The 25,340-nt window shown below is 37.8% G+C and overlaps 1 protein-coding gene across 11 annotated transcripts in view; it reads right to left on the minus strand.

The window, feature by feature from the left end:
• The window catches only part of Oamb (Octopamine receptor in mushroom bodies), a 52,209-nt gene extending 28,787 nt beyond the window's left edge, over positions 1-23,422 (minus strand). For 6 of the 11 annotated variants that reach the window (XM_085655236.1, XM_085655237.1, XM_085655234.1 and 3 more), the window contains exon 1: positions 18,011-18,517. The gene's annotated coding sequence lies outside the window, so the exon portion shown is untranslated. Of the gene's footprint in view, positions 1-12,150; positions 12,273-17,626; positions 17,778-18,010; positions 18,518-23,284 lie in introns of those variants that run through there. The other 5 variants (XM_085655227.1, XM_085655230.1, XM_085655228.1 and 2 more) reach the window with 5 other exon arrangements.
• Between the last annotated feature and the right edge of the window lie 1,918 nt (positions 23,423-25,340).

Consider the following 25,340-nt stretch of genomic DNA (forward strand, 5'->3'; position numbering starts at 1 on the left):
ATAAACGGAAGCTCTCTTTATGATTCTCGTACAACCGTTACACGCTTTCGTCGTTCGGAAGCTTTCGTTTTTTGTGCATCGCATTTCTCTTTCTTCCTCATTTTCGCTTTATCTTTACGAACATTTCCAGTCACGTTGATAAACTACAGAAACCGTACACTATGTATATACTAAATAAATATATCCATATTATATATTTTTCTATCTCTCCCTCCCGTTCTCTCTCTTTATTTCTTTCCTTCTACAAATTCGTTTCTTGTACAAAGAAACAACTCCAGATGAAATTCTTGTATCTTAAGGAGAAATTATTTTTCAAAGAATGTTTCAATTAAATTCGAAAAAGTAAATTTCAGAAAAAAAAAGTTTCGCGAATACTGGTAAACAAAAAAAAATCAAAAAAAAAAAAAAAAAAAGGAATAAGAAAAGAGAGAGAAAGAAGAAAAAAAGGAAAGATAAGGTAAAGGTACTACGCATCGACGATAGGTTGAAATTAGGCGGAATGTCACAATGACTGTGATAACGATAATAATGGTAACAAGAAGAGATAAAGAGAAGCTCGCGCTTCGAAGAAAAGAAATAGGGAAGAAGAAGAGGAATAAGAAAAAGAAAAAGATAGGACTAGCGCCTTGTTATTATATACCCTCAAAACGAATTTCAAGAAAACACGGTGCTACTTTCTCGTCAAAGACGAGAGCCTCGACATTAACGGCAATTTATATAAATCTATTTTCGCTCGGTTGCACGCCAACGACGACGACGACGACGACGACCAGAATAAAAAGAAAAATCGTTCGAATCTTTCGGATATTCTGCTAAAAGTAACGAAATAAATAAAATAAGACAAAGGAATGAATTTCATTTTCGATTCGCCCAGTTACGTTTGCAACATTTACTTATCGAATAAATATTTAAACCGCGATTTACTCGTTTCATAAATATCGATCATAACGGATTGTTACAACGTATCACGAGTTATAATCGTTCGACTAGCCGGCACAATAAAACTTATCGATGAAAAAATAAATTATTTTTATCGGAATTTTTTACATAAAGAATAAGAAAATAATTGCTAGTTGAAATCGATCTTACTTCCATTTTTAATTCCGACGTCCTCGATCGTTGCTCAATTCCTTCGAGCGTTCCTCTCTCTCTTTCTCTCTTTCTCTCTCTCTCTCTCTCTTCCAATTCTCAGACAGCGATGCCAATCGCAGATTCCCTTTTATTCCGGTTGCGCGCTGCATTTTACCGCCATTCGCAATCTTTCGCTGACAACGAAGAAGACGAGAGAAGAAACTTGTCCTGACTGGAAAATTGCCGAGAGACGTTTATTTATAAGAAACTTTGAATAGGACTTATCGAATCGTTTTTTCTTTCTTATATATATTTATTTCTCTCATCGGTAATTACTCAAGCATTAATTATAAATATTTATCGTATTTAACCAAAGACGCAAGAAAGAAAACCGGTCCGATAGGTGAAGTGAATAAAAAAAATTGTTATATTATGAAGACACCACATGTCCACCTCGATTTCTCGATTGAGATTCATTAGATTTTGTATTAATAATTAAATAGAACGCTCAATTACGAAAGGTAAACTTTTAATACGGATTAATAACAACGCGCGACGATCGATTCCCATCACACTCCAACAAAACTCCAACTTTCTCTCTTCTTTTATATAGATATTGTTATACCGTTACACCGATGGAATATTTAAAAGAAAAAGAAAAAAATAAAAAAAAACAAGAGAGAGAGAGAGAAAGAGAGAAAGGGGGAGAGAAGAAAAAACGATATTTATACGATTTAATAAAAATATAATATTGTAACATGAGTATTATATATACCGCCCTATCTATTCTTTTTCATGTAAATAAATTCAAATCTTTTATTTCAACGGAAACAACGTGTCATTGTTAAAAAAAAAAATGAAAAGAAAATAAATAAAAATCGAATACGTGCTTCCTGAAACAAGCTACAGAGAGTGCGCGAGAGAGAGAGAGAGAGAGAGAGAGAGAGAGTGAGAGAACATTCTCTTTGACATAAGCGATAAGCTTTTAAAGAAGACCAAAAGCTATATAAATGTTTGCACGCTCGCAATTGATTATCAGCGGTAGACGTGATAATCGATTGAACTACGTTGCGCTAAAGGAACCAAGACAAGAGAAACAACAATGACAAGTGTTTCTGACAAAATTGTATATATATATATATATATATATATATATATATATATATATATATCAAATGAAAAATAACGTTACGGTTAAACAAATTTGATATCGCTCGCCGTTTTATTTATGTTCTTTCCTGTTCGACTCAATTAACATACATATGTAGTAACCTACCTGCGTATTTATACATAATGGTCGATACCCCTCGAATACATTTTGGTTGGGATTTTCAATAAAATCATTCTTTAACGTTTAAGTTTTATCCATTTTGAAAGAAAAGAAATAGGAATGGTCTAGTAAATCGAAAGGTCGAACAGATGTGGAAATCGTTTAGCAGAAATATCGAAGGAATATAGCTACATATTCACGCAGTACTTTCAACGTTCAACACTCGCCCGAGGGATAGTCGATCCTGTTTGCTCTTTTCAACGTTCCCGCAATCCCATCCAAGCTCTCTCCCTTTACACACAATTCTCGTAAAAGAGAAATAAGAAAGAAGAAATATGGAGCGCGGCGAGGTCGAGATATAGGAAAAGAGGAAGAGGTCGCAGCTGACAAAACGTTGCAACCGCAGAATCCGCACGTAGAAACTTTACACGTATCGGTGATACTAGGCTGGCGGTGTTGGGCGATGCTCGCGAGAGTATTTCGCGTGCGTAATCAAGCAGTACCTCTGTCTCCGCCGATGGCAATACATTTGTCCCACGTATATGAGCTTAGTCAGTCGCCCGTGGGAAAAACGACCAAACATTTACTCTTGTTTATTGGAAAACTATTGTCGACTTTTGCGCGCTAATAACGAGGCGAGGAAAAAATGCAATAATATTAAGCGATCTTTCTAATGCTCGTGTCGATATTGGGACGTATATTTCGTATATGTCTTACGTATATACGTATGCATGCATGGAAATATGTATATATGGGCGTATTCGTGTCTACGACGATTGACTTACAACGCGTCTCGATGAAAATCATGGAAAATTCCATGATGACAGAGAAATCCTCGTAAGGATACATGCGTTTCGCCTTCTTTTTTTTTTTTTTTTTTTTTTTTATAATATCTCCGAACGACGAAAAATACCGGCAATACCTCTCCTCTGATGTCGATCGAAACGAGTCATCGCTTTGCTAGAACGTCGTCAGTCTCTGATATACTTGAATCGCGTGCGTGTGCATCTATGTACATTGGTTATGTACACTCAGATCGCAAAGGATGTCTTTGGTAAACGGAAAGAAAGTCTATGTCATCGTCATAATTTTTTTTCTGCGTCCTGCTTTTTAACCCTCCTTTTGATACTCCCTCTTCAAGGTAAACGTATAAGTTTATAAATAAGCGAGTTTGATTTATGTTTTCAATTGGGTCTTGCCTTCTATCTCTCTCTCTCTCTCTCAAGGTAAAATAAAGAGACTCGTAGAGAAAAGTTTTTTCTTTTCATCATCGAGTTTTCTCGTTCCCACTGATCATCCCCCTTTTCCTTCCTCTTAGCGATAAACGAATAAAAAAATAATTACTGACTCGTCTAGACGATCCCGTATTTGTTTTTATCGCCTTTTGTTATTTTCCCGTCCTAAAGAAAGCAGGTATGTGGAAAAATAAAAATGAAGAAGGATAAAAGGCGACAGGGTGACGAAGGAAAAAAATAAAAAAGAAAAGAATAAAGGTAAAGAAAATTCGTTACCCTCAAAGGTCCAACTACCAGCTACGATACAAAATAGCTCTCTTTAACTTGGTGCCGAGGAGACACGTGTTTTCGAGCATCACGATTAAGGGTTACCATGGGACAGGTTGCCTTCGGTGAAGAAGCACGAGGAAAAGAGACATTTGTTCTACCGCCTCGAGCATAAACGAGATCACTCGCCTGACATTTGGCTAAAAAATAAATGCTGGCTCTCGTTGCATTACACCTAAGTACTTAGATGAGTTACGCTCGTAAAACATTTATTATTCTTATTAAAAATGAATGATTCTAGATGACTGTTATGCTTGTGATGAAAGCGCAAGCGACTGGGAAAAGCGAGTTGAAATTAGAGTTCTTTTACATATAAATATATCTACATATATGCGTATACTCGCGTGTAAACATTTCCGCACGTCTGTTCGCATACCCATGTATCCACTGACATTTTTATCTAGGATATTATTATGGCGCTGAATAAACGGAGAATGAAAGAGGAAAGGAGTAGTCGAGTGGGAAAGAGTAGAGCGAGAGAGAAAGAAATTTCTCCGAAAGAAAAAAGAACGTAAGGGAATAAAACATGGAATAGTCGGAGTATGGAAAGTCAAGTTCCGCACTGAAGCGCGTCAACCTTGTGTAAAGAACGCGATGATACTTCTCATTTTTCTCTCTCTCTCTCTCTCTCTCTCTCTCTCTTTGTCTAGTTCGTATTCCTGAAACTGGAACGACGTGACTCGAGCTATCTACGAAATTGGACTAATAGTACGAAGAGATGCTACTTTTCTCTTCATTTTCCTACTTTTTATTCCCTTATTTCCATCTCTCTATATCTCTCTCTTTCTTTCTCTCTCTCTCTCTCTCTCTCTCTCTCTCTCTCTCTCTCTCTCTCTCTCTCTCTCTCTCTCTCTCTCTCTTTCTTTCCCGCATTTGCCTCTCTCGTGTAATTTAACGTTACCATCTCGGTCGATAAAGCTTCGCAAAATACCAAGCTTGAAGATGAAAAAGGAGCAAGAACGTTGGCAGGAAATGTTTCAATTTCCAGAAGAAAAAGAAGCAACTAGTCCACCAAGGAGTTTAATTCGATGAATACCGATCGAAATCGATGACTTCATTCTCGGAAAAGACAAATGTCTCATTAATTATTTCAAAGCTATAAATAAATTGGCCCTCTCGTTAAGAAGAATTCCGGAACGGAAAATTTCCGAACGAAAGTGTTTCTCTATCTCTCGGTAGTTTGAAAATTAATTTATAAGGGCACTGATGACGACGAGAGGACGTTCAAAAAAAAAAATTACCTTCAGTTTTTCTTTATTTTCCCGTTTATGGAACGAGACTACCGAAGTAAAAATATTTCAATGCGATGACGACACGAGCCTTCGGTAAATGAAATCTCATTCGAGATTAAGAAAAAGATAAATATATAAAAGATGAATGAATTTTGTCTGGGATACACTCGCCGAGTTCGGTCTATCTCTTTTTGATTAATTCATTCGTGAAGCATATCTACGTATCTCCCACGAGTGTAACAGTTGCGAATCTTACCGCGAATGGAAGTACACATTCTCCCGGCTCTTTTTCTTTCTCATGGACGGACCTCGAAGAAAAATCGATCTTATCGGACGTTCTAAATCCGTTCGAGTGTGCACACGAGTGTACACTTGCATCGTGTCGCACAGCATTATATCAGATTTTTCGCTGAATCGGAATTTATCCATCGCAGGTATCGAGATACGTGTGTTGGGCGATCTATACCTCGTAAAGGTACTTGATTCTCGATATGAATTTCGAAGAGAGAGAGAGAGAGAGAGAGATTCTGGCAAATGGAAGATTCGATCATTGAAAAGAACCATCTTTCGTCGTCGTCATCGAATACATCTCAGTTCGATCTGCTTATAAATACAAACGACAATATCACATTCGTCCTATATTGCAATTTACTTGGCCAAGGAAGCGTGTTATAAGATGGAGAATTGGAAACGATAAGAAAATAAAACTATATCTAAATACACACACATTTGCCCATCCCCATATAAAGGTATCGTATCGTTCGTGCAGGAGACTCGAAGGCAAAATGGCACAAGGCGTCCTCCTCGTGGCACGTGGGTGGTATAAACGATACCAGGAGGTAGGAAAGAATCTATCTCGTCGTAAAATGTTTTTCAAAGTAAGCGAGGAAAAAAGGGGAGAAGAAACAGCAAGCGTGTCTCTGGTAAGAAAAACCGGATTCGCAAACTTGAAAATCGCGTTCTATGGCGCGTAAACGACGTTAACGAGCGTGCTAGCACACGCCTTACTCTTTTTCTTCCTCGATCTTGATATCGAGCCTTTTCCAAGAGATAAGAAGAAAGAAGAGAAAGAAAGAAAGAGAGAGAGAGAGAGAGATGGAGAGATGAAGATAGAGAAAGAGATAGAGAAAGAAAGAAATAAAGATATATAGGACAGACTAGTAGCACAAAGTAACCGAATCACATGGATTTTCTGAAAGCTTTTTCAATTCGACCAACGCGATATCAAAAGAGACCGAGGGAAGAGCATTTATCCGAACGAGACGGGCTCGTCCCAGAGAACATTCTGACTTTGATGTCATTCGCGAGAGCGATAGATTCAAAAGGGGATACCTCGTTTGGTGGTTCTATGTCGCATCCGTCGTGTCGCATCGTGTTGTCGTCGCGTGGAAACTATGGAATGTATGGAACGACGGTATCGAAAGAAGAGAGAGAGAGAGAGAGAGAGAGAGAGAGAGAGATAGGAATCTCTCGTGTAATACAATGAAGCTTTCGTTCGATATAAAGATCATAAATGAAACCAGGAGAAATCACTCAAAGCTAAGAATCTCTCTTACTTATAAATATACATATCAAATTTCCTACGATGTACATTTTTGTTTCTTCCTTTTCTTTTTCCTTTTCTATACTCATTCCCATATCCCTAAAAGCACGATAGCAAGTTCCGCAAAGAGGCACATTTAACCTGTATCTATGTGTGTCGGATTTAGTCTCATTATAAAAGAAATGTGGATATCGCAAGCCCCGAAACGAGATGCAAACCTTAAGCTCGTACAAAGTTTAACCGCCTTAATCGTCGAAGCTTTACTACCGGGAAAAACTCAGAACGTGCTACTCCTGGCACCACTGTCGCTTACTACTACTTCTTCTTCTTCTTCTTCTTCTTCTTCTTCTTCTTCTTTTACTACTACTACTACTACTACTACTATTACTACTACTTCTTCTTCTTCTATGTTCACTTAAGAGTTACAAAGTGAGGAAAAAGCGAGACGAGCGAGCGAGTCTATCGTGTTTGAATACATAATGCTAGTATTACGCTCCGTATCCGGCGGTCTCTCTTTACGCCGACAAAACGGAAACTTGTCACAATCGAAGTCCGATAACGACCCGAAAGAATTACGAATTCGTTTGAAAGTTTAACGTGAAAAATAATGAATAATTAATGAAGACAAGAGAGGTAATCCAACGTGTTAAAGTAGTACAACGCCGAAAATCGTGAAGGGGTAAAAGATAAAAGGAAAACGATCAAACGTGCAAACTAATGCGTATGACTCAATTAGCGAGTGATTTTCCCTTAAGAAATAAGAGAGAACATTTCGTTAAAAATGGAAAACGATTTAAACGGTGTTGTATGAACCATTCGCGGGGAAAGAAAAAAAAATGAAAGAAAAAAAGGAAAAAGGAAGAAAAAAAGAAATAAAAAAAAAAGCATAATTAGTTATCGCTATTGTGCTTCCCGCTATATGCCAACATTCGTAGTTTAGCTCGAAACGAAATCGTTATTAATATACTACCTTTGCTGTATAATGGTTAATAGACCGCGAAAGTTTACTTCGGAACCAGTGTTTGTGTCACCTGCCGATTCTCGCTTAACAGGGATATGTGTAGTTATAGAGTTAATAGTATCGTATATCGTGCAAGACGGTATTTAAATATATAAAAATAGAATCCCACTCTTGACAGGCTCGATAAGGAAACGATCTTGTCGGAGCTCCGTTTCTTTTCTCGGCTATGACCTTCGAAAATGATTCGCGTTAGCTCAACGTTTAACTCTCGAACTTATACTCGATACTTCGACGTCAAAGAAGAGTCTTTAAAATCGGACATAACTTTCTTTTGAATTTCCGGGTATTCTTCGATCGCTTTCGATCGACGCGACTGACCAAAAATTCATGAAGAACCGCGTTACCATGAAAAGACCTTTCCCGAAGCCAAATAGCTCTGACTATGTGGCAAAAACCATCACCTCTCTCTCTCTCTCTTTCTCTCTGACTCATGAAAATCGCCTTAAAAGTTCTGCCGAAAGGTCGAAGAAACGAGGAATAGAAAAGGAAGGAAGGAAGGAGGGAGAAGAAAATATCTTTAAAGGAAACGAGGAGAATTAGACGGAATTTCAAGTATGACGGCGCAGGAGAATCGATGACCGTCCTCGAGCATTATATCTATCGGATTGCGGTAGGTCGAGTAGATTTCTAACCGATATTCGGGGTGTCCGTACGGCATACCAAAGATCCGTTTTATCGAACTCCTGGCATCGGAACTTTACTAGGGTCTCGATCTCTCCCACTTCCTCCTTTGTCTCTCTGCTTCGCATAAACCTCGGCGGAACAGGAAGCACCGGTATTTCGTACGATCCTTTCGAATTTCTCCATCGTCGTCTTTCTCATTGAGTACATTCACGAGAGACACGAGGTAAACTGGTCAAACTCGTAGCCGCGGTTGTTCACGATCGGTCACTGCGGTATTTAAATTATTTAAGAGCACCCTCTTCTTCTACTTCCCTACTCCTCTATCTCACCTCTTTCCACAGACTTCACCGATTAATTAATGGACGGTAATGTCTGCCGTAGCGTACCGTGGAAATTAGCTAACTCGAGTTAAGCGGCTAATTTGTCCTACCTCCTACACCTAACACCCTCTTCGGCCCTTCTTCTTCGGCCTTTTATTTTCACTTTGTTTCTTCGTCCCTCTTCCTTTTTTTTGTTCTCCACTGCCCTTCTTAAAAAAAAAAAATCATTACGATATATATCTCTTCGAGATAATCTAATCGTTCGTTTATTCGTTTAAAGGAATTAATCTAAATTGGAAGTAGATCATCATACGCACGTCAGGTGACAGTGAAAAAAATTCTCGACGATATTCTAGCCACTGTGCGGACAAAACGACGTGGATCATTATCTCGTAAATTCTAATCCTCTCTCTCTCTCTCTCTCTCTCTCTCTCGTCCTACCGGCTCCTCTTACCATTCGCTTATTGTTCCACCCACGCGTTTACGTAAATTCTCGTCGTCCATGACACTCGCTCGTTCCTCTTTCTCCTTTCACGAGAAAGAAAAACTACCCTCCGCCCGAGCCTCGTTTCTTTTACCGCTCTACTGTTACTGCTATAGCTTCCTTTTTCTTTTCCTTCTTCTTCTTATTATTATTCCTGACGAAATAAGGAAGTTGGGCGTGGGCGAGAAAATCGCGTCGACTTTGTGCTCCGAAAGGAAGAAAAAAGAAAAAAAAAAAATCCAAGCTTCGATTCTTCCAATCGCAAAGAAAACTTTACGTTTTCGCGAGGGTGCTGTTCGCATCATTGAATTCTCATTATTTTCTCTTATCTTAAAATTTCAAATAGCTCTCCATTATTACTTTACACACGATATCTCTTGGCTTCAAAAGTTACAAGAATTACAATTTAAAAATTTTTCGAAATATTCCGTTCTGAAAACTTTTCGTACACGCACTTATTTTTTTTTGTTCTCATAAACGTCGTAAAACGACGACGAACTCTATCGGAAAATGGGAAAATATTTTTCATCCTTCTCTTAGATATCGTTTACTCTATACCCACGTTTTAGAAACTTCTATCTCAAATATTTTTTAATTCGTTCGAACGGATCTTTATATTTACGGATAACTATGAAGTTTCGACCGACTTTACTTTCAATTCGAGGAAGAAAAAGCCTCAGGATATTTTCAAGTATGGAAGAGAGTATAACGTATAAGCCACCCATCCTACTCCCCGCCTCCCTCTCTCTTTTCTCTATCCCTCTCTTCTATTTTTCTCGCTATGATATTTTCTATTTTTCGACCTTTTTGGAAGGGCTTAAAGGGTCCACAACGTCATCTTTATGTCGTTCTTCGTAAAACTTGGCTGAAATTGCTACTCTCCTTCCATTCTCTCTCTCTCTCTCTCTCTCTCTCTCTCTCTCTCTCTCTCTCCCCCTTCCTTACCTTCTACTCGAATGTACGTACTACTACAAGAGAAAGAACTCCCAAGACTTTTGTTCCCTCCTGCTTTTAAGTTCACCGATAATGTTCAGGAATACAAATGAAATTCTTTCCCTCGCGGCCATCTACGCGTGACACCTTCGTGGAAAAGCTAGGGGATATATAGAGAAAAATTCGAAAGTGCACGTGGCGTAGGACGAATTAAAAATGAAAGAAGAAGTAGGAAGGAAGAAGTAGGAAGGAGAGAAAAATCCAAGCCAATAGAATGGATGCGATCGTGCCAAGAATGAAATAAAATTCGAAAGATAACCTCCTCCTCCTACTCCTTCCTATCGGAATCAAGTGCACCGTTTTTAAGAAAAAGACGACGATAAACGACATAAAACGGAGAATGAAAAATTAAGATATAAATTCGATCAGGTGCAATGTCGCTTTGCGTTAATTATAAAAAAAAAAAAAAAAAAAAAAAAAAAACTATTACGGGCAATTGCGATTAGTAGCTCGAAAGATAAAAGTTTTTCTAGTCGGTATCAATGTCAAGGCTATAAATGCTTCGACACGCTAGACGAAGGGTTGCGGGAAAAAAAAAATACAAAGAGAAAAAAAACAAAGACAAGAGAAAAAAAGAGAGGTTCGACAACCTCTAACGACTACACGTAAAGTTGTGTCTACGTTCCACACGAGTCTACGTGATTCGCGTCACTTGTTATCGTCGATCAGTCCTTCGACTTGGCTTTTTTCACCTCCTTCTCCTTCTTTTTTCGGCTTTTAAAAATAACATCGTCTTTCATCAAGGCTTTACCCTTCGAACATCGGCCCTGTCAAGGCGACAAAAACTTTTCCATTAACGTAAGGCTCTAATGATAGGAAGAAATTGGTCGTTTGATATCATCTTCCTTTGATCCTTTGAAATCCTTCCTTCGATATCACTGCGATACCATTTCTCCTCGCTAAACATCGAAATCGAGATTGTTCCAAGTCCCCAATGATAATGCGCGTTCGAGATAAATTTGTTTTTCCATTTAAAGCGAATGAAGGTTCGCGAAATTACGTGATAACGTGGATTTAATAAAGTACCCCTGCATGATGTTATACTCCATTTCCTTTCGCACGAACACATATAATCGAGCCATCGTTAATGGAGAATTATCATATAATGGGGAAGAGTTCGACCAAATTTATCGATTTTACCTATTCAACAAATTTCAGATAGTACTTAACGAATGCGTGACGTATAAGAGCCATTCACAATGTAAGACAGACGGACAGAGGAAAGACATAGCAGAGAGAGAGAGAGGGAGAGAGAGCATTATTAAATACGTATATCCCATTGAACGCACAAAGTTAACGATATTGTTGCGAATAAAATATATAACCGATGCTCCTTTAACGATCCTTTGAATTTCCTTAGAAATAAGGATTACAATCATTGATTGCATACTACTGTTAATTATTCTTGTCGAATAACGATAATAATTACACTACGTGTTTTATACTTATTTTCCTACCCTTTGACGAGAAACGTGACGTAAATAATACATGATACGCGACGAATTCGACGGGATGTAGATCTCGTTTGTTCCTTCGAAATTAGGCCACTCTTATCAAGGTCACCGGATGCTTGCGTGAGCTTAATAATACTCTTTCGGTGCGATATTTACAACGCGTTGATTGCACGAAAAAAAAAAAAAGAAAAAAAGAAAAATAAAGAAAAAAGAAAAGAACAAAGGAAAAGAATTCAATTTCGTTGATATTATTTGGATAATAAAACGAAAAAAAAAGTTCATTGATGGCAATGAAAGAAAGATAGAAAAGGGAACGTCTCGTCTTAAAAAGATAATAAAGGGAAAAGATTCCTTCTAGGGGGAATATGTTTCGGCGATCGGATTCCAACGTGCTACGAACTCCAAACGGCCTCGTTGAACGAAAGAGACTAGATAATGTAAAGTTAGCTGTCTATCGATTGTCCAACCGACCTAGTCGGCCATTGCTTCGAGAAGATATGGATATAAATGTAGAAATGTGATTAACGTTCGTTAATGTTTGTGTTAGGTGAATATATGTTACGCATATTTACATACCTAACGACAATAGACTTTACGTAAAGAGATATAGGAGAAAGACGATGACACGATTGATAAATTTTGAGGTGAAATACGACGACGGTGTATCGGTTTATGAATAAAGACGTAGTAGAAACTCGAGCGAAGACTTCTGTTTTTGTATACCCAATGTCTATTTATACAATTCCGTCGCGGACAGTATTGTAGATCAATCACGTAATCACAATGCTTCTTCTGCACGAATCGAGAACTCTAAAAATAACGAATTAGTAACTGCAACGAGAACTTCGATTCGTTCTTTAAACGAGAGCAAGAAGATAGAGAGAGAGAGAGAGAGAGAGAGAGAGAGAGAGAGAGAGAGAGAAAGAGAGAGAACCAGAGATAAAAGGGAAAGGAGGAGAGAGTCAATTCGAAGCTACGAGAATTTGTTTTCTTTCCCATAAATCCCAAATCTTTTTTCTCCTCCTTTCTCACTTCTTTTTATTTTCTAAATGTCTATAATAAGGACAGTCTTTATCTTCGTCCTAATTTTAGTAGGAACCTAGCCCTTCGTGTTTTACGTCTCAAGGAAAGGATCGATAACGCAAACTTGCCAAGCAAGTTTATCAATGGCAATGAAAGAAAGATAGAAAAGGAAACGTCTCGTCTTAAACATCGCGTATCATGTTTGCGCATTTTCAATGATGGAACGTTTGACCTTTCTGATACCCTCCTGGTGGTACTGATGATGATAGTGGGTGGTAGTAGTAGTAGAAACGCCAAAGGCAAACAACAGGTCGTTGACCGTTACTATGCGCCAACGCATACATGACGAATATGATTTTTCTCTCTGGTCGTTCGTTTCGAATGAAAAAATTAGATTCGTCATGGATTAAATCCGCAAAAGTTTTTCGCTTAATTAAATCAAAATAAAAGAAAGAAAAGGAAAGTACATCGAGGGGAAGAAGAAGAGGAGCGAAGAATGGGGGGAGGGGGAGGGGGAGGGGGAGAGAGAACAAAAAAGAAAGAAAAGAGAAAATCGACGATACGTGATCGTGGTCTCTCTATCTACGTATCTTTTCATTAGCATCATCGTACTTTTCACACGACCACCTTTGGGAAGAATCTCGTGAATTTTTTAAATTTACACTCGATATATTTTTATCTTCTTTCTTTCTATCTTCATATATATATATATATATATATATATATATATATATATATATATATCTCTTTGTGAGCTCCTCCTGGTTGAAAAAAGACCGATTCATCCGTTACTCAGTTGTATATAGACATGAATAGAAAGAGCAGGAGCGACAACGATATCGTTCGAAAATGATATATGTATCTTTTGGCAGAGATGGGAACGGCCAACGAGAAGTTTTCGTGCAACGCGCGAGATCGCATGTAACCCTTTTACCGTTCGGAAATACTTCGTTTCCGTCGTCGTCTCGCTTACGTGATCGAGTATACACATACCCCTAGAGAAAAGCGGTTGGTCCTATTTTCTACGAACTTATATACTTACACACACAACACGCACACATACATACGTATATATACGTGCATACATACGTACGTATATATTCTAGGAATACGTCGGGTATCCGTTCGTGAGTCATGTTCGACCTATCTTCAACGGCTTTTGTCTCTGATCTCACACGATAGATACCCTTCCCCACCCTTTCGTGTTCGAGCATCAAGCGATTCTTTGGCTGATTTTAAGCGTCCTTATCCTATGAGCTTGTACGACATCAAGCCTGGACATTGCGATTTCTTAATGAAAATTCCTTATTAAATCGATCCCTTCGATGTAATCGGTCCTTTCGGTGTCAGAAAATATATATATATATATGTATCAGTGTAACGATGAAAAGAAGATGCTGCGATAACAAAAATTCCAAGATCGTCTCTTTTCACGATTTTCAAGTCAACAAAAAAAAAAAAAAAAAAAAAAAGGAACGTTCGTATCGTGCAAAATTGGCCGAACGGTTAGATCGTGTTCTTAAAAGTTAAGTCACGATCGAAACCAACGAAACGAATGTCTACGACGATACTGAGATAAAAAAGAAAACAACAAAAAGATTAATAGATACAAGTACGTTTTCTCTCGTTAATCCTTACAACATTTAAGGACGTACCATACGCCAAAGAAAATATCGCCTCGCGATAACTTTTGAATTATGCCTTGTAAAGGCATTAAAATTCACGTTGGATGATATTTTGTAACAACCGAGAAAATCTCTTTTTATTATTTATTTCGCCCACACATATACATATACGTTATCAAGTATGATACGCGTATGTACACACGTATACAATGCCGATGTCGACGAATATATGTACGTTAGAGGCGACACGTTTTTTAGATGCTGAGAGAAACCAGAGAAACATATTAGAGAGAGAGAGAGAGAGAGAGAGAGAGAGAGAGAGAGAGAGAGAGAGAGAGAAAGGAAGCTGAAGATACATAAAAAGACAGTGATACGTTCCTCCGTAAAAAGGATGAACTAGGGTTTGTGAGATAAAATGAGAGAGAAAAGTAGAACATTGAAGATCCATATAAAACACGATGATACGAGGGAGAAACGTCTAAAAATTTTTTTCTTTTTTTCCTTTTCTATTTTTCTCGCAATAAACCTATTAGAAATTTTTCATTCTCGATTTTCGAAAAAGGGATTTCGACAATCAACGCGCGATTAAAAAGATCGTTGGCTCTGCTTAAAAAGAAGAATCATTCGATATGGTTAGACTTAAAGGGGTAAACGCGCAAAGAGACATCCTCGTAATTACAGCAACGGCCATTTGTTCCGAAAAGAATACCTCCATCAGGAGATTAAAAAGTCGCCGGACTTGGCGCGGCGCGCACAATGCAACCTAGCTATGTACGTACCATGCAATCCCATTGTAAATTACATCGTTTCATTGCACTCTACTAATTCCGCTATTCTCGGCAAAGCCACGTTGAAACAAAAGGGTGCAAAAAAAAAAAAAAAAAAAAAAAAAAAAAAAAAAAAAAAGGGAAAGAAAATATATACATGTATGTGTATATGTATAATTATTATCATTTCGATATATATTCGAAATCATTAAACTTGGCGATATAAACTTGGACGATGATTAATTTTTCATAATCGTACGTAATGAGAAGGAAAAATTGAATATTTTTCTCATGCAGAAACGCATTTTTACAAACTTATAGGGAAAATTCAATACATTTTTTTCTACCATTCTCATACACGCGATACGTCCGCACATACGGGCGTCGTAATATCCTCTATATGCTACCGAAAACATTTTCAGGAACGACAATACGAATGGTTTCGCGAGGATGGAAGATAGGTCAATTTGAATATCCAAATCCTTTCGAAATCACTTTCGTAAGGTTCTCGCGTCTGTCAACTCTGTACGTCCTATCTATGAAGATGCGGCAGCGGTATTACAAGCGAGGAACAAACAAACAAAGAAAGAAAGAAAAAAAAAAAAAAAAAAAGAAAAAAGAAAAAAAAAAAGGTTACTGATAACGTATTTATGTAAATTTGATTTATGCATAACTCCCTATCGTGGAAAAATGAAAATCCATCTGGAACCCAAGGGAAAGATAAATAATGTAAATACTCTGACCGTGGAATTACTCGCGAATTCGTTCTATGTAATATGTACGCGAACTAGAATAGAAGTTAACGTTGGCAAATCCTTTAATTCGGATGTATCTCTCGGGAAACTATGATGAGAGGAGAAAAGCCGGATCCACTTGATTTTTTTTCAACCTCGTTTTTCCATCATCGCTGATCACGAGGATCGGCCATAATTTTTGAAAAAGGAGATTATCTTTTATCCTACCGAGAGATCTCCTTAGCCGTACAAAGACTAATTACGTGTAACAAAAGATATCGTAGTAATCCAAAAGAAATATTATTCAGGATTGTAATAATATCAAAAAATTGATTTCGAGCGCGTAACGTTCGCGAGATCAAACGTGAAAATCGAGAAAAAAAATTAGCGCATTCATTATTATTCGATGATCGACAAGAGATAATAATCACCGTTATCTCAAAAATTTCTCATAGAGAAATTCCCTTTAACAGCGATTTATCGTTTTTCTTTATCCCAGTAGAACAACATGCATCTCTTTGAAAGTTTCTTGCTTTTCTTCTTCTATTATCATATAGCTCGGCTTCTTCAAAAATCTTTTCAACTTGTCTGTCTGTCTGTCTGTCATGCAGCATGTCTCATGCTCGGAGTACCCTTGATAATAACGAGATATAACGCACCGCCAAGATCGGATGAAATATTTTAAATCTTTAGAGGACGTTTATCTTAAAATAAAGAGACACGGTGCAACGCACGCAACTTGTCTGTAAAAAAAAAGAACGACTAAGGTAAGAATAAAAATACGGCACGCGAATGAAAAATCATTCGATGTGAAAATAGAAGGCAAGCGTTTACGAAAGCGAGTAGAGTAAATAAATTTTGGGACGATTCAGTGGTAATCGCAAAAAGTAAAGTTTCGTTGTCGCTTCAAAGAGGGTTGATTTTCACGCAAAACAATTTGCAAACGACTAAACGTCGACTAGAAGGAGAGAAGTAACGTTGGAGAAGCCACGTCGACGATCGTTCCATTGTTTTCACTGACAATGGGGGGGAGGGGGGAATACGAGAAACGGCCAGAAGAAAGCTTCCGTTGCGCTTTCAGATTTCGATCATTAAATTGGACGGCATTGTCGGCCGCTAAAATCGAGAGACAATGAACCTATGCGCTTTCTCGGCTTTTCCAACGGGGAACAATGAAAGAGACGTAACATCTCTCTTTTTTCTTCGTTGCTTCGTCGGTCTCTATCGTTCTTATATGTGCCTGATTTGTGCGTGTGCGTGTGCATATAAAAAATACGATAGATCCAAAATTTCTTACTTCGTGAAAATTTCACGATAGAGGTAAAGTTTCGAAGTGGACAACCCCATCCGTGTTCTTGGCACCGGACGATACGATATTGCTGATCGTTTACAGAAATATCTTTGGAGACGGTAATACGCTTGTTCTAGATCGAATCGCGGAGGTGCTCGACCCCAAATCGGGTGCCCGCATTGCTTCACGCCTTCGTGCAAATCAAGTCGTAATCAAGTTGCAAACGCGTAGAATCCTCCTTCCCGTACTCCTCGCTAGCACGATCTTTACTATTGAACCTATTTATAACAAAAGAAATTTCCTTTTTCGTATTTACTTTGCGTAAAAGTAAAAACGATTTATTTTAAAAGTCGTACGAAAGACGACTAATAAAAGAGAAATAAAAGACAAGCAATCCGACGCATCATCGGTCATCAAGTCAAAAAGGCAAAACTAAGTCGACGCTTCCGTAATGAATTTAATTACACGGAGTACTGATTCCAGCACGGTCGACGAGTCATATACAACTCATCCACCCACTCTCTCACACGCGCGCGCACACACACACACACACACACACACACACATGCACACAGGGGAACACACGAAGACACGAAACGAACGAATACACACGCGTATCTCTACCGCGCTTTCTCTCATTATTTTCCAAGAGAGTGCCTCGGAGTGGTGTTAATGTATCATCGTCCTTCCTTCCTTCCTTCCTTCCATCCTTCTGGCAACCTCCCCTTTTCCCTCCGCCTTCTCCACCATCATCACATTCCTCGCCAGTAACCAGCTGAACTTTATTTTCGCAAAGCGTACTACTTTCTTTACGTTCGGTTAACCGCGTCTAATTAAACGCTCGTTAACTTATCTCTTAACCGCACTCGGCGTATATAACGTAATGATTCTTATCAACGAATCTAACGTTAATATTCGTTTTCTTTCTATTTGCAGTCTGACAAATAAATGATCTATCTACGAAAACGATCGGGAGGTACATATAGGGACTCTAACCTTAAGCGAAGAAAGATCGCGCGATGAACGACGACGTAGAGAACGACGTAGAGAGAGGATCCTCTGACGTCAGAATTTTACAGCAACAACGGGCGACAGTTCGCTTCGGTTATCCTGTCAATCACGTCGCTCGATAATTTGACTTCGATCGTCCTTGTCCTTTCGACGCCTTTCCTCCCATATAATAGTATCTCTTTTGGTTCCTTTCAAAAACGAAGAAAGAAAATAACAAGAGAAAAAAAAGAAAAAAGAAAGAAATAAAAAAAATTCTTCACTCCCCAATTATCCTTTTATTCGATTGATATTTTTGTATACTTTTCATCAAATTTCTTTTCTCGATCGATATCATTGAGATAAAATTGCTCTGCTTCTTTCCATTGACGAACGATCCGTTCGATGGATAGTTTGTAACGCGGGAAAGCGAGCAAAAAGGAAAAAAAAAAAAAAGCGTGTGAATTGTATTTCGAAGTTAACACGACACGAACGAACCACTCGCAACGACGGCCGGCGTCGTACTGCCATCGGCCGACACTGTCAAGGGGGTTTTATCGACGGCGCGACAGGCACACGCACGCACACATAGTCACGCATACCGTCCGCTTTCCTTCCGCCGCTGCCTCGCCTCACCGGCGAAAATTCTCTTTTCCGTTTGGCCAATAGCAGGACGAATTCTCTCGGCATGCTCGACGAGCCTTTGAAATCGCACGTTCGATCGGAAAGATCGATTGTTTCTTTCTCTCTCTATTCTGTGATCTTACTCGAAGAAGACATGCGTATAGAAGAAGAAAAAAAAAAAAAAAATAAAAAAAACAAGCAGAAAAGAAAACAAGATTTGTATTATATAAATGCAAATTGAAATGCACTCGAGAATACTTTTATTATCCGAAAAATATTCAACTACGAATGCGATTAAAGCATAATCGCGTCGAGTTTTATATCGTAATCCTTTTAATTTGGCCGATCAATCGAACGATAGCACGAACATATACACTTTACGTATATCTACATCAAAGCAGCTCGTAGGCAAGCAATGTTATCACGAGGGATTCGAAAAAAGTCAACCCTCCGTGTTACATTGTTTACCTCGACAGAGCTTCACGCTGCCGTCGCGACGCGTTCTGTTAAAGAGACAAACGGCGGACACACGCACTCACACGTACGTCAAAGGAATCGAAAACATTTTCGAGTATTTTGTACAATATACATACACACATATATATGTATATGTATCGGGTAAATTAATTCTCTTCGTTCACACGCTACTCTATGTCTTTTCTGCCGAAACGAACGGAAACTGAAACGAGTTCGAGAGATTTGATGATCGTCCGTTTCTAATCAAATATGGTATCGTTTATTTGTATATACAAGGTGACTTTGAAAAAAAAAAAAGAGAAAAAGACAAGGATCACACTTTTAAAAATAAATAAGAAGATAAAAAAAAATAGATTGTAAAGAACAAAATGTCTATTGAGGTTTTTCTCGATTAAAGAGAATACGTTTGATAAAGTGCGATGAAAAAAGCCGGCAATCGAATTTTTAAAGATACGACACGATATCAGCCTAGAAAGGTACACGCGATTCTCATGTAATAAAAAAGAAAAGAGCGATCGAAAGCGTCCGATAGATCGATCGAAAGAGAAGGAAAGAGAACACGCTTGTAGGTGGAACAAAAACGAATTAACGATACCATTTCGCGGTCCGCTCCCTTTTTATCGAGCACCGACAGGAATACGTAGCTTTCCGCGAGGTCGAAGGCATTTTCCCACGCATATCGTGTTATAGGTCGTAGGTCGGCCCAGCATATCGAAGCCGATGGAATGAACGGCAACGCTTCAAAGATCAATCATATCGAGAAAGAGCGAGAGAGAAAGAGAGGAAGAAAAAAGATCAAGAGAGACATCGCATTTTACTTTCCTCCTCGAAACGTTTTAAAAGTCTTCCATGTAGTCTTCCTATTCTCTTTTCATCGTCAAATATCTTTGTGATAGATTTTCTAAATTAATAGCGAATAAATAAAAAAGAATAAGAAAAGAAAAAAGAAGAAGATAAAAATTTTAAAGCGATATAAAGTATAGCAAGGAGTCATAGAGCATATAATAAAAATTGGCTCTCTCGTTTTGAAGAGAATTTGATTAATTGCGGACTTTTAATTAATAAACATTTCTAAGTTGGCTTTCTCATCAATGCCAACTATAAATCTCTTCTTGAGTTTACGCGTTGACGAGTTATCCAGCTGTCTGACGATTCTCTCTCCTCTTTTAATAAGCTACCTCGTTATATGGTTTCACGGAAAGAGTTTTGCAAAATGGCACGTTTAGAGTCAAATGCGATCAGCTTGCACGAGTCCATGTTGAATTTGCAAAGACAAGCCGAGAGGAAACTCTCGAAATTGCTACGCGAAATATAATACTTCCATCGCGTTTAATCGGCTTTTACGAATTGAAACGTCGTTCCTATCGTGCCCGATCTATTATTGCTCTTTCAAAAGCTCCTTCAAAAATATAACAACAATTAGAACGTAAAGATTATTAAACGCGTCGATTCGTTTGTTTTCCTTCGTATCTTTTCACTCTATTAAACGAAACGCTGAAAATCAAAATTCAATAACGTTAACATCGCGTACAACGCTATTATTATAAACATATCTTAACGAATAGATGAACGATAACTAGCTTATCCTACTTTTATGTAACGAAAGAACAGCTCGGACAGTTCGTTTCAATTAACTTTTTCCCTTATAAACGGCGAACGGTTGTATTTCTCGTTCGATTCGAGAACGTTGAAAAACGTTTTTCTTTATAATTAAAAAAAATAAAAATCCAATATAACACGAGCGTCCCAGATCTACACGCAATTTCGATCCAATCGCGTTTCATTTTGAGAAAGGGAGATGAAAACGAGACGAGATGAAATTTGTATTAATAGTCCAAGATTTTCGCAATTTCGAAAGTGAATTTTTTCTTTCTTTCGTTTATTTTGTCTTGTATTTTTTTCTTTTTCTTTTTCGAGTCATTTCCAAACTTATCAACGAACATTTTCAAGATAGTTCTCTTCGTATCAGTGTTCGAATCGAGATAATAAATCGTGAATAACGTATTGGAGAATCATGTGATTTTTTTTACTATTCCTTTGCGAAAAGACAATGGACATTTTGCTATGAAAAATGATAGCGCGTTCCACCGTGACCAGATTATTCGCGACAACGTCGAACCACGGTGGATATTAAGGTAGGAGGAGGAGAGTTATATTATTCGTTCCAATCACCGGACATACTGTCGGGAGATATGTGGCCGTTATATGCGAATGCGGCCCGATAACTTCGACAATTAAAATCCAGATCTTTGGCCGGTTTCCCAAAACGACGATAGTCGTCGAAATTGCGTCTTTCCGTACGTCTATACGGATATTAAGTCAATCGGAGTCATCGATTTTTTTTAACGTCGCGTGAACCAGACGAAGATTATTCTCGATTCGATTTTATAAACATATTCCTCGAGGGCTTTCGTTACGAAGCCAAATAACAATAATCCCTTGACTTATATTTTTTTTTCTTTTTTTTTCTTTTTTTTTCTTTTTTCTTTTCTTTTTTTTTTGGAAAACCAGACGAACAAAAGCGTGTTCGAGTTTAAATTTGTAACGCAGAGGAAAAGTGAGTGTCGGTCATCCGTGCGAGCTCGTTCGGAGGGGGATCACGGAAAAAAAAGAGGGTCGTGAGAGATATCTTAGCCTTCGGCTATTTTCAACGTCTGAGCGATCGTACACCGCGCGTAGGACGATTGCTTGGGATAGGGCAGTTATTTTCTCAATGAAAAACCCAAGCAAACGATAATATTATCTTCTTTACTACGCAAAACTTTCTTCGTGATCGTAGGTAAAAGCAGAATGATAGGAAAACTGAGAAGCGTAAAATCGATGAGAAAAAATATTCAAAGATAGGTGTTCCCGGGGATATAACGGGGAATATTATTCGAAAGAGATTAAAAATCCGAACGTAATATAAAGATTTTGTCTGTTGGGCGTGGAATGTGTTGGTACACATTCATATGGTACATCGATTTGGATAAGATAGAAAAAGAGAAAAAGAAATAAAAGAAGCAAAGAATCACGAAAACATAATTATAAAATATAAAGTCTTATGCCGTGTGTAAAGGAGGAGAAACCATTGGAAAAAATGTTTGCCTCTGAAAAAATTTTACTTTGATTCGTGCACAGTGGCCGAATCATAAAAGATATCCCCCGACATATTATCATCCGTCGAAAGTAACGAGTTGTTGTCATCTGTTCGTAGGAACATCGTTTTTTTTCTCTCCTATAGACACTGTATCTCCACGAATCGACCAGATTTTACCAATACAACTTTCATTTTTTTTGTTTCTTTTTTTTCTTTTTTTTCTTTTTTTTCTTTTTTTTCTTTTTTTTTTGACGTTATATACAAACGTCTCTATATAGACGTATGTGTATTACTCTCGGTAGTATACTCTTGCGTACTAAAGCGAGCATCGCTCGAATTCACACGTATTTCAGTGAACGAAATCATTGAATCGCTCTTACGAATCCAACTCGAAAAGCTTCATCTCGTTGCTCGTTCGCGCACACCTACGGTACATGTACCAAGAATACATTCATATATAGATATAGAAATCCACGTTACAAACACAGTTCAGTCATATAGCTAAAGATGAAACAGCCACGAGATAACTCGGCACTCTTGTTTGCTATGATTTTCAACCGTAAATTCATTCCGTCCCGGATTCGTTGCTGCTTCAAGAATTTCCCGTTTTCCCCTCTTACCCATTTTTAATCCACGTCGATCGAGTTTTCAAGCTCGGATAATCGTGTCACGATTTTATCACTTTCGACTCGACAAAGGCATTATCGACAATATTCTACACGTTTCCTTTTTCTCTTTTATTTGTTATTTTTACTCTTCAATGTGTCCAGTCCGCTTCGAAAAACCGATCTTTTTCCGTTCGTAAGGTGATTATTTTTCGTACGTTCGTTTATATTATCTCCTATTAATACGACATAATCGCGTACGTGTACGCGAAAAAGTCGAGATTTTTTTCGAACAAAAAAGAAAAAAAAAAAAAAAGAAAAAAAAGAAGATATATATATATATATATATACGTATCGGTATCGATTCGATATCGATGATGCAGAGGTACAAAGCCACTTCAATTTTGAATCCGCTTTTCGTACGGCACATTGCAAACGCATCGAAAACTTTTTCGGATCCGAATTACGTCTTTCGGGTAATCTGCAAAATTCCCATACCGTAATACATACGCGGAGCTCGTTGCCTCTCCTCTTTAGTTGCTCTCGAGTTGCTCTCGAGCGTAGAATTTAAAGGGAACATTTCTACGTTGGTTGAATTCAGCTGATGGTGCTCGTTCGAATGGAATCTGCGCTCATCTGAAACATATAAATGGTTAATTAATACTTTGAAGGAAGGAAAAGGGGAAAAAGAAGAAAAGAAATAAAAAGTAAACGTAAAAAGCGTAAAGAAAATCGAAGGGGAATAATTTACATAGATCACCGAGAGAGTACGATGGATATATCTCGTTACGACGACGACGACGACGACGATGGGGACGACCACGATGACGATTTCATTTCCAAATGGGCTTCACTCGATATGAACTTCTTGCTTTCTGTTACGCAAATCTAAGGGAAATTGAATTTAATATCGTGTCAAGTACTCAACCCGGACGCGCAGCAACGCGCTACCGAGTTGATGTAAAACGCAAAGCAATTAACGCGATAACGCTTACATTGCATAGCGGAAAAGCTTCCTTGGATTCACCAAAGATACCCGATTGCCTCGTGAATCTCTTAACGATATTTCTTACGGATAATCAAGATATACGTTTATTAATTAATAACTTTACGTTCGATGTAAGGTAACCGAGTTCACGTTCCGCCCCCGCCCCCTCACCCACGATACAAATGGGCCATCTGTTCTTCGATAAAACGAAATAAAATCGATGCTATAAGATACGATGGCGGATCCTAAGATAACGTCGATCTCTGCCATTATCGACCGACAGTTTCGTTTAACTCTTCGAAAGGAAAAAATGTTAAGTATATATATATATATATATATATATATATATATATATATATATGTATTATGCACCTACGTAAAAAATCTTTGATCGTCCTTGAGAGAATATATATTTATAGAAATCGATATAATAAAGCTCGTGATACGATATAATACACGTTACAATGTTACGAATTTCATACGTACACCCACATTCGATGAATTAGAATGCTTACATCAGTATGATATTATGCTCGAAAGCATCTTGATTATTCTACCTTATTGCGTCTTATCTCGGCCGTTAATGTGCCAAGTAAGGTTACTTTGGTAAGATATCGATGCGTCTTTCATTATTACACTATTATTTCGACTTTTTCCCTTTTATCGATCGATAACGTAAAATAATAACAAAAAAAGAAAAAAAAGAAAAAATTTGATAAAAAGGTAACGTCCACGAAGGACAAAATGTTGGAAAGAAGGTGACTGTCGTTCTCATCTCTCGACTCGAGAAAAAGTCTTTTCCGATTGGTCGTAAATTTTCGCGGCAATCGACGTTACTTCGAACAAACTTTCCGTACTTCGAAAAAGTTAATAATAACACGAACGATAACGAGAGAATTATCTAATTATAAATCTTAATAGAGAGTAAAAGGAAAATAAATCAAAGATCACATATGTTAATAAATTTGATTGTCATGTAACTACCTTTTACTTCTTCCACCTTCCTCGCTTTCGGAAAATAAAACTGTTGTGATGGTGATCTACGCGTTAACGAAAGAACCTGAAAAGATCGACAACAATACTAACCATTATGTATATCAATTTTATTTAAACAATATTTGTTTCATTTAATATAATACAATATGTCTCACTCCATTCATTCAAACTCACTATTTAAACATACGCTCGTTCTCTTGTCCCTATGTGTCCCTATACGCATTATAACGTGTCTCTCTCTCTCTCTCTCTCTCTCTCTCTCTCTCTCTCTTTAACAAAAAATTAAAACGATTAATAATTTCAAGTTTTCGTCTAATCTTCCATTTGTTTATACAGAGAAACACAAATTATCTCGCGATCTCTCTGTTTAAAAAATAAGTGACATCCTTCTCCACCATCCTTTCGATTTTTTTTACGTTCCTCCCCCGAAGAAATGCCATTTGCCAGTCTTTTCGATATATTTCAATTAATTCGCATGAATCAAAACGAAAAAGTACGTTTACGAAACGTTTCTCAACGCAATAATTTTCGATAATTAAAACGATCGTAGAGGCGATCGTACAGTTAATA

Source organism: Vespa mandarinia, chromosome 2 (genome assembly GCF_050613455.1).
Source record: "Vespa mandarinia isolate Hongniang chromosome 2, ASM5061345v1, whole genome shotgun sequence".
NCBI classification, from domain to species: Eukaryota; Metazoa; Arthropoda; class Insecta; order Hymenoptera; family Vespidae; genus Vespa; species Vespa mandarinia.